Genomic DNA, 12,916 nt, shown 5'->3' with positions numbered 1-12,916 from the left:
GCTTCAGGCAGTTCAACACTGATCGGGTGCGCTCTGAAGTCAGTCGCACTGCCTCAGGGAGGGCGCGGGCTTCCTCGTTGTGGGTCTCGCGCCCCCCGCGGGGGGTGAGCGGGGCCACTCATGAGGACTGAGTCGAGTTCCATACCGAGAAAGAGGACGCTCTGCACCGGGAGAGCTTGCTCTTCTCAGTTGACCTGTAGCCCCACCGATCTAGGTGCCGGAGCACCAGGTCCCTGTGTGTACACAACAGATCTCGAGAGTGTGCCAAGCTGAGCCAGTCGTCGAGATAGTTTAGTACCCGCACACCTCCTTCCCTAAGGGAGTCGTAAAGACTCGTGGAGACAGGGACAGACCGAAGGGGAGGACCCTGTACTGATATGCCCGTCCCTCGAACGCGAACCGTAGGAACGGCCGATGTCGAGGGAGGATCGAGACATGAAGTACGTGTCCTTCAGGTCGATTGCCATGAACCAGTCCTGACACCTGACGGACGTCAGGATGCGCTTCTGCGTGATCAACCTGAAAGGCAGCTATAGAGTAGGTGCCTGTTCAGAACACACAGACCCAAGATAGGGCGCAACCCCCCGCCTTTCTTGGGGACAATGAAGTACAGGCTGAAAAACCCGTTGAACATCTCGGCTGGTGAGACGGGCTCGATCACTCCCTTCGCCAGAAGGGTGGCGACCTCGGCCCGAAGTACGGGAACATCCTAGCCTCTGACTGAGGTATATCGGATGCCCTGAACTTGGCAGGCGTGAGGCGACTGGATCGCGTAGCCGAGACGGATCGTCTTCCCTAGCCAGCCTGACAGTCTGGGAAGCCAGACAGGCTCCCAGAATGAGTCAGGGGGACTAAAGGTACGATCTTTTTCATCGTCCCCCTGGGGGGGTGGTTCGATGGCTAGCAGTACGGATTCCATGCCGGGGGAGGTACCCCGGGGAGGAGATCGGCTCTGCTGTTTTTCCTGCCTGGCGACTGCGCAGCTCAACGCACTGTCTGACTGAGAGTGCTGAGGGCTGGTGTTTATACTCGACATTGCAATTCGCCATGACGCAACGTCGAGTTTACCGTTCACCGTCGTGCAGAGGGTGGGAGCGGCTGGGATAACCCAGAGAGAGAGGAAACTCTTTTGAGAGTAAGTGGGCGCTAGCCCCCCGGAGGGGGCCAGCAGATGGAGAGACGGGGCAGGATCCGTCCCTATCCGACTTCCCAGCGATGTGGCTGGGGTCGGGCCCAATGGTAGCCTCGATCCCCCTGAGGTCTTCCCATGAAGGCCGCTTCGCCGCGGCTGCTGATGGGGCGATGGTCTCCTCTTCGCTGTCTCCTCCAGGGGGGCCGCCTGAGTGGGGGGCGCCAGAGCTGGAGGGCATCGAAGAGGACCAGGGCTGCTGGGAAGCAGACAGTGCACGGGGCTCGACGGCCGAGGCGGCCGAGTCGCGGCACGGAGGACTGCTTCTTTACTGTCAAGAACCCTCCGGGGGAGGCCGCGTGCGGTTCTCGCGCCCCTCGGCGGGCGGGGGGTGAGCTGGGCCGCTGCGTCTGAGAGGAGGCAGCTTGGTCCGCTGCAATGTAAGCTCTCGACACCAGAGATGCCGAGACCCCACATGCTTTGGACGGGAGTTTAGATCGAGCTCCCCCCAGGTGGCCGCCGCCTACGGGCACGAGTGCACCGCGGCGGCATTCTCCACCTGGGGGAGAACGACGTATCCTCCAGCTGTCTCAACCTCGAGAGAAGAGAGGGTGACAGAACTTTGTTTGACATGAAACGTGCCGGAAAGGGGGCGTTCCAGGTCTTACTAAGTTCCTCATGCACTTCCGGTAAACATGGCACTGGGGGCGGGCGCGGCTTGGGGCCGCGATCAAACCCGAGGCGCCATGTAGCCAGCCGCGAGCGCCGGGAGAGGCAGTGCGGGCACTGCAACCCAACACTCACGGCGGCCCGGGAAAGCATGGCTGACATTTCGACGTCCGCTTCTTCCTGGGCTCGACCCCCCGAGGGAGGGAGCCCGAGGAATCGTCGGAGTCGGATGGTAGTACGTCACCCCCCGATGCTGCAAGAGACATCTCATCATCACGCATCGTGTCCGAATACGTGATTGAGGAATAAGACGGCGGACCGTCTCCTGGGGAACGGTCAGACGAGCGAGACGAGGTGTGAACGGGTCCGTGAGCCAGTGGCTGGCGGATTATCGCTCACAGTAATCCTCATATCACCCTCGCTGCTTGCCGTAGCAGACGGCAGGGCCGTAGTCCTGCCGCCACAGAATGGGGAGCAAACGAGGTGGTGGCTGAGTCCCGTGGGAACACAGCCACCCGTGACGCAACGTCTGAATCATCACCGCCCGCAGTGCGGGCAGGACGTATCCACAACGTCTGCCCCAGCGTACTGGAAGCAGGCATCATGTCCGTCCCCCTCCTCGATGAGTGTGTTGCACCCATGAGAACAGCGGGACATGCCACGCTGGAGAAATTTGCTCTTTTAGAAAGGAAATTTGCTCGAACACCTCCGGAACTGCCGAGACGCCCAGGGGAGAGTCACTGCAGGAAGGGACCGTCCGCTGTCCGCGTCGTAGATTCCAGCAGAAAAATGATCACCAAAGATCGTAGAGAAGCTTAGCAGATGCGTAGGCTCTGAAGAACAAAAGGTGAATGAATGAGCACACCGGCTTCCCTCTTATACCCGGACATCCGGGGAGGAGTCCGGCATGCAAATTTCATTCGCCAATTTTCATTGGCCTTTTCTAAATACTCAGAAGATGATAGGTTCTCAAGACAAACCCCATTCTGTCGGTTCGACACAACGTCGAGAGACCGACAGAAAGGGAACTGCATTTTGTCTGGAATGACCAAAAACAATTGACAACTGCCATGCTGTAAAATAGTGCCATTATTATAAACAATGGACAGATGAATTATCCCAATTAGTCCAATTAATAATTTTTGTCACTGTGCACATGAAAGAAAGAGATATGTGGAATATGTAAAGAAGAAAGAATAGAGGGATCAACCACATCAAGATTAAATGTTACCCTGGACAACAAAACCAGTCTTATGGGTCAATTTTTAGAATGTATGGGTTGTTAGTATATGACAATATCTGCCGGAGATACAACCGTTTAAAACTCTGGAATCTGAGGGTGCAAAAGATATTGAGAAAATCGCATTTGAAGTTCTTAATCAGAGGCACTGTAGCAGGCCATCCACTCACAAAATAAAGTTTTTATATTTAGGGTAGGATATTTACAAAATATATTCATGGAACATGATCTTTACTTTGTATCCTAATGATTTTTGGCATAAAAGAAAAATCAATATTTTTGACCCATACAATGTGTTTTTTGCTTTTACTAAAAATGTTCCTGTTACTTAAGACTGGTTTTGTGATCCAGGGTCACAAATAAGCTTTGAACAAAACTGGCCAGTGGGTCAATTGAAATTTGCTCTCAGACAGCAGTTGTTGGTGAAGGTGTGTGAGGTTCCATTTGTGCCAAAAATGTGCTGACTATGTTGTACAATACATATATTTCTACTGTTATTGTCTATGTGTTGTTGAGTAAGTAATTTAATAAAGGCTTAGTTCACCCAAAAAAGTTTATTTTACTTTATTTTATACAAGTATATTAATTGTAACACTGCCAATTTAAATTAATAAATCGTATAATTATAAAACTACAAAGAATCTGTCGGCTGACATCTTTAAGTAGACTATGTAGTCCACGGAGGAGTCTATTGTCACTCAGTGTAAGTATTTAAAATAAGTGCTTATAACTTAGAGGACAGATTTGACTTACTTTGCCTACGCTGAGAATAAATAAGAAATAGGAAGAAGGTGGTTTTAGCACCAACAGTGTCATCAGTTTATAGTCTGTATAAATTGTCTTTGTCATCGGTAAACGTCATCTGTCGTTTTTGCTTTATTGTCAATAATAGACAATAATAGCCTATAAATAACAGTATTAAACCAATATGAAAATTAACATGAAGAACAAACGAATACAAAAAAAAACCATCACATTAATTGCCAGGAGTATAAGGTAAAATAAATAAATGAACAGGATTTCTAAATGACATTAGACAATAGGCCACAAAGGGGAGAAATAAGATAAAGAAAATAACTAAACAAAAGATCTGCAGGGGACTTTTAAAATAAACAACATGATTGAGTTTTATTTTCTTTACTATTTTTAGACACAGAAAGTGTTTTCATATATGTCATCATATGTATATTTCGTCCTCCTTGTGTTGTCTGTTCATATCGTCTGTATATTGCTTGATATTTTAATTTTGTTACAGAAGCACAAAGGCAAAACCCATGCACTATAGTTAGTAAATATCAGCCTCTTGTGGTCAAAAACTTTCATTACACCTACCACAAGAATTGGCATAAAAATAGCCTACAGTTGCAATATTAAGTGCAGCTATGATTTGTCATGAAGTTAAAAGTACATTTTTTGTTTGTTCTTTATTTCCTCGAACTAGAACACAGTTGTGCTATGTGTCTGGAGCGCTGGCCACAGGCTCTGGCATCAAGTTAATATTTTTATGATATTTTATTTTGACGGTAAGTAAAACAGTACACATTATGCCACGACAAACATTTCAAATAATACAGTACATGCTGAATTGGTGCCTCCTGGCTTATGTAATGCAATAGTTAAGAGACTTATTCATCCAAACACCAGAGGGAGCCCTCTCCTAAATATTGATTTTACCAGCGTTGCTATGGCGCCGCGCATCGGCCCGCGTGCGTCAATGATATTGATAAATCCGCATTTATTGTGGTACCAGTATGTAGGTAACCAGGGGTGTATTCCAGAAAGCAGGGTTAACTTACAGTCAACTAAACCCTGAACTCTGGGTTGATTAACCCAAACCTTGCTTACACTGGGTATGTCGGTTCCAGAACACGTTTGAAGAGTAAGTTTAATCAACCTCACGAAAGATACCCTCAGGTAACGCGCGCTCACAGAAACAACATGAAGACATTTGCTGCATCCGAAATCGCATATTGTCACAGTATGTACTGAATTTGAATAAGTACCTATGTATCGGCCGTTAAAACAGTACGTTCTTAGTATGAGTGGAAGAAGTATGAATACATTTCAGACATACTGCGTCCGCCATGTTTTATGGTCATGTGACCCGTATGCTCTTTGACCTATCACGTATTAACAACAACCTACACGTGAGAGTTGATAAAACATAATTTTGTCATGAGAAATTAATTTATTGGCACTTACATTAAAAACGGACGTCTGCCTTAAGGTTTTCCGCTATATTTATTTGATTTAAATTTGACCGTTGCTCAGCACCTGTGGCATCATGTGATAGAGAAGTGTCCATCCGATCCACAGGCTGCGTCCAAATACCCCCACTTGCGGTCTTTGCACTTGACCACTTAACTACTTTCATGACGTATTTCCTGTTTTTGGCCCAAGTGTTCTACTGGGCGTGAAGATCCCAAGTGAGCATGAAAGATTTCTAACCGGATGGGACACACTTAGCAAGTGCAAACATATAACGTTAATTAATGTGCTGTTTCTAATTATGCGATAAAAAGCAGTTTTACAAAATACATAACTGTGGAGTTTTCACCAATAAAATGTGTAACACTACGTTTTACTACGAAATTATATGTAATATCTAATTATATAGTCAAGTCAGATTTATCTTTATAGTGCTTTGTTTGTATCGTATCAAAGCAGCTGTATACCCAAAAAAGCAAAACCAAAAGTAAAACACATGTTAGCCAAACAAAAGTAGTTGTATAACTTACACTGGAAAGCTTTCCACAACATCTCGCAAGACCCGAGCAAAAAGTCTCATGATATATCCAGAATGTGATGCATGATGGGATACACTTAGCCCTGAATACCGTGGATTCGTGTGAACCATTTATTAATGTTGCATTTTCACAGGTTACTAACGTTCATAACTCATGAATAAATGGTTCACAGTTGTTTGAAGTTGTGAATGAATACTTCACAGACATCCACTTTTCTTTAAAGTGCCCTTTCATGGGATGTCAATACTTCTAAATGTACACTGTTAGTATTTTTACAGTTACTTACTCCAAAATTCCCAGTAAAATGCTATAATCTTTTTTTACTATTAATTACTGTAATATGCCATTGCATTATGGGTATTTTATGAAGTAACATTGTAATTTACAGTGACATACTGTATTTTGGAAATTTACAGTACTCTACTGTTGACACAACCACAGTAGTGCTACTGTATTTGAAGACCTTTATCAGTGAAAATACTAAAAATATGTCACTTAAAATTTTGCATATAGAAACATTTTAAAAGTGTAATTGGAAACTGTTTAAGAAACAGGAAATCGATAATTAAAGCATGCGAGCGTGAAGCCAAATTTGAACTGACTAATTTGAACTGACTACTGGTAAAGCGTATTTTAGTGTAAAAACCGCGGAGCTGACAATCCTGGCCTGAGCATGACCGTTGGTCTGACTGAGAGCGACACCTGTGGGAATGAGCGGCTGACAGCAGGTAAGAACTGCTAAAAAATGTGTTTTCTGTAAAATACCTTGCGAAACGTTAATAAGTGTACTTTAGTTTCGCTTTGTTGAAATTAAATATTAATGTTGATGCTGAGGAGAAATATTTCCCAAATTTAACATGCAACAGTGGAACAGTAAAACAGCCAAAATGCAGTTTTAAGACAGTTTAGGCGAGAATGTTTTTAAAGTTCAAATCTGCAGTCGGTTAATAAATATAGTGTCTTTTTTAAAAATAATTGTTTGGACGAATTCGGAGATATGAGCTCCAGGCAGTCACCGGGCGCTCAGAGCTCATGTAACTTACCCCGCCCAACGCAGCCTCACCACGGCAAGTGCTTCTTTATTTACCGCTGGCTCTGATGTCTCTGTAGCGGTTAACCATGAGATAAATTAATGAGATAATTAATCATGCTTATATGTTTATGACAACAATAAAATCATTCAGACATTGCTACGTGTAATATCAGGGTTTGTGTGTCTAAGTTTCGTGATTTTAGACGCTCCAAATGAGTGCTTTAATCATGTTTTCATGATCGGTTTAAATCCGCTGGCTAAGCGGCTAATGTTTATGCACTTTATTTCGGTAATCTGCTGCTACATACTGTATAATAAAATAAGATATTGTTTGTAATTATTACAGGTCCATATCTGTCACGGTTCTGCCTTCTTGTTTCTGAACTTCTAGTCGTGTGGCAGGATCGGGACAGAGCCCTTAGGTTTTATGTGAGAAAGCCATGAGTTGTTTACATTTTTACATCTCATGTGCTTTCTCGTGTCTTGTCATTGGCCCCGCCCCTCTCATTTCATGTATTGCCTCCCTGCCCTGTCTAATGTTTCCCACCTGCCCTGTGTTATTATCCCTGTTTGTGTTCCCTTTAAAAGATCCGCTTGTTTCATTGTCCTGTGCTCGTTGATTGTTTGTGCTGCGTTCTACGTTTTTTGATATATCCTGTGCTCACCTGTTTTCCCCATGTCGTGTTCCTGTTTGGATTGTCCTGTCAAGTCTAGTAAGTGTTTAGTTTAGTTTGTCAAGTTATGTTTAGTTTAGTGGTTAGTTAGTTACGTCCCTGTTTACTTATATTGTTTTCTCGTTCTTGTTTACACCCCATCGTGGGTTTCTTGTTTTGTGTTTTTGTTATAATAAAATCTGTCTTGTTAACCCCTGCAACCCCGCCTGCCTGCAATTGGGTTCTTCCCACGCCAGTCGTGACACATATCACTAACACAATGTGATATCTCAGTATTATGCTGCTGTATTTATACATTTATATGACGTTACATATTTATACTATACTAGTGGTGTTCAAACTGTTTATTCATTTGTACATTGTTGTATTGTTTCCAGAAACTACCTCAGATGCTCACAAGTGTGTGTGGTCATATGCTGCATAATAAAGGCAAAGAATCATCTGATGACTCCACTCCCTGAGTTCTGGCAGTCAGTAATATCCAAAACTTGCCTTCAGTGGGGCAATCCCCAACAATAATTCTAATAAAAGTCACATTATAACTATAACCACATATTTTGTGCCCATTTTTTTTGTTTTCAAAAACAGGAGCCTTAAATGGAACTAAGACATTTAAGCCTGCTCTGTGACATGGACTGTGAAAGCAGAGGAATATACAGTACAACTACCAGGTTGCAATCATTGCCATTCTTCTGTTGATGAGGTGGCCTACTTCAAGAAGAGGTACAAATCTTTATTTTGACAGCTGTAATAGCACCTTTTAGCTGTTTCTCTTAAATAGAAATTATTTGCAATATCTGATAGGCTTTACTTTTTGGGTTTGCAGCCAACATCCACCAAGATGCCTGAAGTGACAACACAGGCCAAGTTATCATGCTAGGTATGAAAAAAAGTTAGTGACTACTGGTAATGTGATAGTATGTTCATTTTCATGGTGTATTTTGATGTCGGCAACCGGATGGTCAGCTTTGAGGGCTAGGTCTTCTATGAAGCTATCCATCTGTATGTCTTCGTCAGTGCTTTTGCTGTCTTTTTGTCTCCATTTGTGTTAATCTGGAGTATCAGCATGCACTATGCAGGTGATGGTACAGAGGTGAGTAATTCAACGCATAAGCTATTTTATAGGTAATGGCATGGGCGTCGCTGGCACAATTTATTCGGGGTTCTAGCCCCGATTGTTTGTAATCTAGCCCCGAATGTTTTGGCCTGGAAATATAATAATAGGAATTCAATTTAAAATTTGCTGCTGACGCTGTGTATACGATGTTGACTGAAGCCTCTCTCTCACACGCGCCGAGTCTGACACACACACAGGCACGCACATACACACACCATGTGACTGATTTCAACCTATCCCTAGAACATCACCATGCAGTTGAGCTGCTCGACAAAATAAGATATAACAGTGTGAGGGTAGAGAAGACCAAGAAACAAACAAATCTTCTTTCATTTTGGGAGAAGACGAAGAAAGGTAACTTTAGTGTGCGAGTACACGCAGACGAAAATGTACACCTATAACTCATGATATAAAAATCTGGATTATCACAACAAGCCCGCAGAGTTTTTCGTGATTCTGCTATTGCAGCATAATCTTAATCCAAATCAATGCAAATATAGCAAAAATGAATTTTATCAATTTGTGATGCATTATTTTTACGAGGATAATGCACAGATGTTGCCTGACGCACATGTGAGGTCAGTGAGTGGTCTGTGTGAACCTCTCTTACCTGGCTACTGCCTCACATAAGTGCCAAGGACTGGGCGAAGCAATAATATCCTAATATATGACAGTATAGTGGAGCAATATTGTTTTTCATTCCTTGTAAAAAACATAATCCTTGAGCAAATGCTTCCCGTCAGCGCGCAAATCTTGTCTTTCAGGCTTATTGCTTGAAACAATGTGTCACAACTTGCGTGGAGAAAGAACCCAAGTGCAGGCAGGTGTGGATAAGGGGTTAAACACAAGGACACTAAACAAAGGAAATACCCACGCAGGGGTGTCAAAATGAGAACAGAACTGATATACAAAACTTGGAACAAAATACTTCCCTCGATGGGGCAAAAGTAAACTAAACGAGGTACAACACAACGTCACAAACAGGGAAAGGTAAACCAAATAAACAAACAAGGCAAGGGGATCACACGAGGCACACTAGGCACAAAAAACCCTCACTTGACACATGAAACTCGGGACGTACAAGAACTCAGGCCGTAACATAGAACAAACGAATCCGCACAAGACAGCAAACACACCGGCATTAAATAGGGAGACAGACAAAGGAAGATAACGAGGGGCAGGTGACGAACATGAGACATGGCAGGAAAGTAATACGGGAAACGAGAGGGGCGGGGCCAACGACAAGACAGGAGAAAGCACATGGCATGTCAATGGTAAACAAACCATGTCTTCAAAACCTTTCATTTTTTATTTATATTAGGTTAACCATTATCAACTATAGTTATTAAGTATTTCTATTCATATAAATACTTTTAGTATTTAAGTAATTAAAGTTGTAAAAAAACATTACAAATATTTACACAATTTACAAACAAGGAAAAATCCTTAAGGAACTGACTGTTAATTTCATGCATTATTATCGCCCAGCTCATAAACGTGAAAGCACTAACGCAGGGGTGTCCAATGTCGGTCCTGGAGGGCCACTGTCCTGCAGAGTTTAGCTCCAACTTGGCTCAACACACCTGTTTGAAAGTTTCTAGTCTGCTTTGTGAGACCTTGATTAGCTGTTCAGGTGTGTTTGATTAGGGTTGAAGCTAAACTTTGCAGGACACCGGCCCTCCAGGACTGACTTTGCGCATTACAAACATTACCATATGTTTTTTTTTTGCTCAAGTCAAGTCTCGAAGATACTCTGTGATGATTCCACCATTTAAAAAACAAACAGGAAAAATACATGGATAAAAGAATCATAAATAACTTTGAAAAGTCCACAAGAGAATGAAGTACAGTAGACATAAGTAGCTAGACATAGATAACAATGGGTAAGATGTATAAAGTTACATATGATTATTTTGTGTTTGATAATATATTGCATAAATGTGTTCATGCAAAACATATTTTCCTAGAGAAGAATAAATTTAAATTTATGTGATTATTTTGTGTCTGCTAATAAACTATATTGCATAAAAAAGTTGATGCAAAGCATATTTTCCTTGAAAAAATACCCCTTACAACCTAATCCAAATTCCCTACATTAGCCCCTAATGTTTTAGGCTCAGCCCCTGAAGGTTTTATATCCTAGATACGCCCCTGGGTAATGGTACATATAATATATATATACCTGTATATATATATATATATATATATGAGCAATACATACATTGACTAATAAAGAGACAACGTTCAGAGTAAAGTGTATTGCACAGGTCTCCTATGGCGTCCATATCAAGTGTCACATGCAAAACCTGCAGTTAACATTTTAGCACTTCTGGTTCCATTGCCCCAAATTCAAGGTTTTTTAATGGGGTAAATGAAATAAGGTATGTGGTTAACAAAACCTGTAAATATTTTCACAACTTATTATATGGCATACAACACACCAGTTCGCAATTGTTTAAAGCTTTAGCTTACTTATTAGGGAACACGTTATTTTTGACGTTAAGTTTGAAAGTGTTTTTGAAGGCTTGGTGGTGGTGACATTGATGTTGAGCAACCGTGGTATAGTCTGTTTATGGGTAGTTGGCAAATTAATATGCAAATGTGTCCTATGGAGTGATGGCAAAAATTAAGAAAAAACTAACAATGAAGATAAATCTCTCTTTTACTATTTTATATTATAAATATTAATATTAATAACATAAAATTATGTAGAAAGTTTGTTTTCTAAATTTTGCTGTCACACCATAGGACACATCAACTACTGTACCCGTATATCTTCATGTTAGCTTTTTATTTCTGGCAATTGTATTTAGGCTTCATATATGTGGTGTTATACAAATACATCTCTTTCATACATGTGGTGTTAATTTGTAAAGATTATCCTGATAGACAAAGCATGTAAGTGTCAAACCTTTGTTAATCACAGGTCTCATTTTAAATGTCTATGTAAAAAATCCAGTGGCTCTCGGTCGAGGGAACCAGTGCGGCACTAACTAAAAAAACATCATCCATGTGAGACTCTATTTTACACACATAATTATTTTGTTTAGGTTATTTGTGTGAAATGGTAAAAAATATTAACAGAAAGAAAATGTGCTATGTTTTGTCTAATTTAAAGAATAACACAAGTTTGGTTCATATTCCAACTAATTGTATAATCTGTATACAGTTGGTGGTTTGAAGAGAATAAACAAATATTTTGATTGTTATATTTTATGCTGTTGCATAAATTGTTAGCCTGTCTGTTCAATGATAGTTTAAATGACAGAAAATCAGTGACTATTTGTCACACATTTTCTTTTTGTTTCTCTTTAGATCATCTGTCTAGCAATGAACCGGTGCCAGTTCAACGCCAGCACAGAGACAAGCCTAGAATGGATCTTGTAAGCGTTGTGCCTGTAGGCTCATTAACATCATCCTGGTGTGTTTTGTTGTAATAGATTTTGAACCAAAATATTGGCTGCATTTACAGTGTTCAACCTATTGTTAGATTATTCTTAAAGATACTGTTATATTGTTATGATTTCATCAGTTGTCATCAGGCATTGTTGTATCACATTGTTCAAAAATCCATTATTAATGGATGTAACAAATAATAATGTACTGAATAAAAATATTGTTGTACATGGACTTATGTCACTTATTTTGAATTTATAAAATTTAACAGTATTCATGTAAACTATTCATAGAGATTTTGTACTGCTAGTGGCACATATTGTAAAATAATATGAAATACAATTTACAATACTATTTAGCAAGTTATAATTGCAGTAAAGTTACTGTAGAGTTATAATACTGTGAAGCCAAATTGTGGTAAGGGTTTTATACTGTACAATGACATTACAGTATGGATATTATACTGTAAAAAGAAGTTGCAGTACAGTCATATTACTGTAAGGTATATACAGTTAATCTGCTGTAAAGGGGAATTTACAGCAAGTCACTGGCAATAGTGCTGTTACGGCCTGGTCGGGTCATCTTCTGGCACGGGGATTGTTTTGTTTTTGTCAAGCACATGGCTGTCACCGAGCTTTCAGCTGGCTTTGTGCTTGTGTCTGCGTCATTTGCCCCACCCTCGTGTTTCCGTATGACTTCCCCTGCACTGGTGTTTTTCCACTCCGTTCACACGCCTGTTGTCACTTCACTCATTAGACATTATCGTTTCCTTAATTACTCCACACCTGGTTATGATCTCCTCGTTACGTTCTCTTTATAACTCCCTCAGTGTTTCTTGTCCAGTGTCTGTTCGTTGTGGATTATTCTGCCCCAGGCGTAGCTGCGGCTCGCCTGTTGATGTTAAGTTTTCT

General features: G+C 41.6%; 1 long non-coding RNA gene across 2 annotated transcripts; it reads left to right on the top strand.

The window, feature by feature from the left end:
• The first annotated feature begins 4,725 nt into the window (after positions 1 to 4,725).
• Positions 4,726 to 12,168, top strand: LOC130550513 (uncharacterized). Of its 2 annotated transcripts, XR_008962440.1 has the most exons (5): positions 4,726 to 7,962; positions 8,081 to 8,215; positions 8,319 to 8,372; positions 11,536 to 11,621; positions 11,925 to 12,168. It is a non-coding gene; the product is annotated as an uncharacterized LOC130550513 (long non-coding RNA). The 2 variants fall into 2 exon arrangements; XR_008962439.1 differs by lacking the exon at positions 11,536 to 11,621.
• The last annotated feature ends 748 nt before the right edge of the window (positions 12,169 to 12,916 follow it).

Source organism: Triplophysa rosa, unplaced genomic scaffold, assembly GCF_024868665.1.
Source record: "Triplophysa rosa unplaced genomic scaffold, Trosa_1v2 scaffold34_ERROPOS727490, whole genome shotgun sequence".
Taxonomy (NCBI): domain Eukaryota; kingdom Metazoa; phylum Chordata; class Actinopteri; order Cypriniformes; family Nemacheilidae; genus Triplophysa; species Triplophysa rosa.
The sequence above is the reverse complement of the archived record's forward strand: the minus strand, read 5'-3'. Positions and strand labels throughout refer to the sequence as shown.